Raw genomic sequence first — 4996 nt, 5'->3', positions numbered from 1 at the left:
TATCCTCAATCTGTTTATTATTTAACAGCTAGGATGGCAAAAACGGGCAGAAATAAATGCTGAAAGTAATAGTGCACAATTACAATTAATCCATAAGTTTTTACCAAAATGATACAATATGACAATCCACTCAAGATGACCTTCACTGCTTCCAGGAATATTATTGAACAGCATGGTTAAATTAACAGTCAACGTTCATCTCGTAGAGATTCCAGGCAGTATGTGATTGAGAATCAGCCTCAGGCTGCTGTTGGTTTGTAGGAGGTAGACTTGAACATCTTCCGATTGTTCTTTGAGATCATCTAGGCTGCTTTAATGTGTGCTTAGAGCAAATCATGGAAAAGCGATTTGCAGTCACAATAAGACATTTTGAAACTGATCAATCCAAATAAAGCAGTTTATCATGAGTTTCAATGAACTCTAAGAATCCAAAAAAGTCAGAGCAAAGAAGACTAACTACACCCAGTGTTCAGATGACAAGGCCAGAGGGGCAGCTGTCGCCAGTCATAAATATGTTTCCATTCCAGACTAATCAGGAAGAGAGATCTAGAACCACAGAACCCCTGCAGGTCATATGGAGAAGAGAAGAGAAGGGAGATATATACAGTGAAGACAATGGTGGTAACTTTGGTGAAAGAAATCTCACAAGAAAAAAAACTACCAAGAGGCGCTGATGTGACTAGTTGTCAGTTGGTAGTAGTAGAAGCTAAGCTGTGGCTGCTGAAGATTCAGATTTGCCCTGTGGTATCATTATTACTACCCATGAGCTGTAAGTCAGGATAACTTCTTCCCTGAATTGAACAAGGAATACAAATTAAAATGGGGACTTGAATATTAAGTAATATATATATATGTATATATACATATATATATATGTGTGTGTATATATATATATATATATATATATATATATATACATATATATATATATATTGGAAAACATCTGAGAATTATATTCTGTGAACAGTTGTAACATCCAAATGGTCACCACAAATCATTGTACAGTTGAGCAAATTCTGTAATACACAGAGCACAAATTCAAAGTCATTGTGCAGCAGTGACTACAGATTACTACTAAACCCCTTCAAAGTTACATAATTTCTAATTTCCTTTCAAACACAGTTTATATTATAGCCATTTTATTATTCCTTACCCAGGTCAGTGTTATATACTATGTCAGAATATATCAGACCATTGAAGGGGATAAACAGGGATGTATTGTACATAGCATTGTCACTAATTTACAAAGAAGACTTTCGGTTTTGTTTGTTGGTTTTATTGGTTATTTTATTTATTTACATTTTAAATGTTGTCCTTCATCCCCTTTGCCTCTAAGAGGATGCTCCCCTATCCACCAACAAACTCTTGCTTCACCCCTCTAGCCTCTGCCTATGCTGGGCATCAAGCAACTATAGGACCAAGGGCCTCCACTCTCATTGATGCCAGATAAGGCAATCCTCAGCTAAATATGTAGCTAGAGCCATGGCTCCCTCCATGTATACTCTTTGGTTGGTGGTTTAGTCCCTTGTGAGGTTCTGATTGGTTGATATTGTTGTTCTTCCTATAGGGTTGCAATCCCCTTCAGGTCCTTTAATCCTTCCCCTAACTCTTCCATTGGGGTCTTTGTGCTCAGTCCAATGGTTGGCTGTATCTGCATCTGTATTAGTCAGGTGCTGGCCCAGCCTCTTAGGGGATAGCTATACCAGGCTTCTGTCAGCAAACACTTCTTGGCATCAGCAATAGTGTTAGAGTTGTTGAAATGGATTCCTAGGTAGGGGAGTCTCTAGATGGCCTTTCCTTAAGTTGTTGCTTCATTTTTTTTTTGTCCCTGTCTTTTCTTTAGAGGAACAATTCTGGGTTAAAACTTTTGAGATAGGTGGCTGACCCTATCTTTCAACTGGGGCTGTGCCTATCCTACTGGAGGTGGTCTCCACAGGTTTGCTCTCCCCTTTGCTGGGTATTTTCATTAATGTCATCCCCAATTGGGTCCTCGAAATCTCTTGCTTCCCTGGCATCTGGGACCTACAAATTGGGAAAAGATTTTTATCAAACCTACATCTGACAGAGAGCTGATATTCAAAATATACAAAGAAGTTAAGAACTTATATTCCAGAGAACCAACTAACCCTATTAAAAATGGGATACAGGCTTAACAAAAAATTCCTCAAGTGAGGAATCTTGAATGGCTGATAAGCACCTAAAGAAATATTTAACATCCATAGTCATCAGGGAAGTGCAAATCAAAATGACCCTGAGATTCTACTTCACACCAATCAGAATGGCCAGGTAACAGCAGATGCTGGCAAAGATATGGAGAAAGAGGAACACTCTTCCATTGCTGGTGGGAATGCAAGATGGTAAACCCACTTTGGAAAACAATCCGGTGGTTCCTCAGAAAATTGGAAATAGTTCTACCTGAAGACCCAGGAATACCACTACTGCATATATACCCAAAAGATGCTCTAACATATAACAAGGACACATGTTCCACTATGTTCATAGCAGCTTTATTTATAATAGCCAGAAGTTGGAAACAACCCAGATGTCCTTCAATGTAAGAATGGATACAGAAAATGTGGTACATTTACACAATGGAGTACTACTCAGCTATTAAAAACAATAACTTCATGAAATTTGCAGGCAAATAGATAGAACTAGAAAATATCATCCTGAGTGAGGTAACCCAGACACAAAAGAGTACACAGAATATGTACTCACTGATAAGTGGATATTAGCCCAAAAGCTCAGAATATCCATGATACTACTTATCACATGAAGCTTAGCAAGCAGGAAGATCAAAGTGTGGATGCTTGAGTCTTACTTAAAAGGGGGACAAAATAATCACAGGAGATGGAGGGAGGGAGGGAGGGATCTAGGAGGGAGAGAGAAGGGGAAAGAAAAAAGGGAGGACAGGATCAGGTATGGAAAGAGGCAGGAGAGAAGTCCAGAGGGCCAGGAAAATGAATAGAAATATGTAGCAGTGGGGGTGGGGAGCAGGGGAACCACTAGAACATCCCAAAGACTTTTGAATCCTCTCTTTTGCATAGTGCTTGCCTTTTCTTGGGGTTTTTAATTTTGCAGTTTGACACCATTTATGAAAGACTTGTGTGGACACAAATTAAAACCTTTGTATTTTTTAGAGTATTCAATTTTGTACTTCTGGGAAAGAATGAGTGACTGATGATGTTTATCATAATTAAATGAGATTGATTTATGAAACTGCAGCATGTATATAAATAAATAAAGTATATAACATTACTTACTACATTTTAAAAAATTATAAACACTAATAAAGTTTACAAGTGCTTATCCATCAATCATGGGATTGTAGAGTTTTAAAAACAATTTAGCCTGCCAACATTTCTAATTTTCTTGAATAAATATGTATTTTTATATAACAAATTATTTTGCAGTAAAGATGTTGCTCAATATTTTTCAATACAAATTAGGATTGAACTTAAGCATATGTTTCTATAAATAAACATGACATCATCATCTATATGTAGTCTCTATTACTATATTGGATATAAATAAACCAAACTTTCTAAACTATTAGTGGATTTTGGCTAACTTTTGCTTTCTCTCCCTAATCCATAGCAAGTCTTTCATTCTTCCACTGTCTACCTTCCATCATCCTTGTTGTTTTATCCATCCAATGCACAGTTCAGATTAATAATCTGAAATTCTTCAATATTTTTTCCATGTGTATCTGCTCACGTAAATAGTAATATATTGCCAGGCATTGATTAACAACAAAAAAATCATCTATATAGAGGCCTCTACATCTTGCTTTTACTGATTCAAAAAATAAATTAACTGCTACAACTCTAATTTATTATTTTAATTGCTATGTGATATCTCATTATGATATTTTGATCGTAATTATAAATGAACAAAACTTATGGATCATAATTTGCTCAATAATTCTCCTCTGAAGCTTCTAGATTTTGTTGCCATTATGAAAAATGTTGGAATCAAATGCTGATACATGAGCCATTACTCATGTTTTTCTTTACTTGGGAAAATATCCCAGGAACATAATGCTAAATCAAAAGAAATTGGCATGTAAAATTTGAAGATGTTAGATTACTTTCCAAAGAAGCAGTAACAATTAACAATTTCATCAATCATTTCTGAATGTGTTCTTTCTTGATTTACTGATTTTTTAAAAAAAATCTTCATTTATTTCATATTTTATGTACTAATTAAATGTGATTTCATACCTGATGGTCTCACAGGTATTAAATCATATTTCATTATTATCTTAATTTTATTTTCTTATTAAATAATTTAAGCATCTTTTCAAATGCTCATCAGTTATTGCTCCTTAAATGAGTTGGATTTTCTGGTTATTTATTGTGCTTCTTTCTTTATGGAGTACTGGTTCTTCCTTTGCAGTTTCTAATGATAATTTGCACATAGTTTATATTAATTTACTGTCATTATAGTTAGTCTACCTAAATATCTCTCTCTCTTTTTGAATTGCATGTGGTAACATTTGTTTTGTATTTCCATGTAGTTAGGTATCTTTTCAGAAATTTTCATTTTGTTTTAGAAGATCATTAAAGGTTGCGTACAGTGGATACTTCTTCATATCCACTTTATAGTTCCAATATTAGTTCCCTAAGGAGAACAACAATAACAAAATTATTTATTCATATTGACAAGCTAGGAAAAGATGCACCTTAAGTGAGAGTTGTCTAAGCAGGATAGAAGCTGGGAATCAGGAGAGAAAGATGGTTGACCAAAAGTTCCTCGTGAAGTTTTCTCCACATAGAACCAAAGAACAGCAGCCATCTCACAGGACTGTTGAATCAGAGCATTGGAGCAGTGGGAATGTACAGAAATGTAACAGAAGAATACAGGAATAAATGGTAGCCTGGTGAACCGAGCTCACCAATCTACTATGTACTTTTCAAGACCAGTATTATGTAGGAAGCCATTTCATAAGCACATCGCCATTAAAAGATGGCATTTGGCTTGCCGTTAGTATCAG

This window comes from Mastomys coucha, unplaced genomic scaffold (assembly GCF_008632895.1).
Source record: "Mastomys coucha isolate ucsf_1 unplaced genomic scaffold, UCSF_Mcou_1 pScaffold12, whole genome shotgun sequence".
NCBI lineage: Eukaryota > Metazoa > Chordata > Mammalia > Rodentia > Muridae > Mastomys > Mastomys coucha.
Note: the sequence above shows the minus strand (reverse complement) of the source record.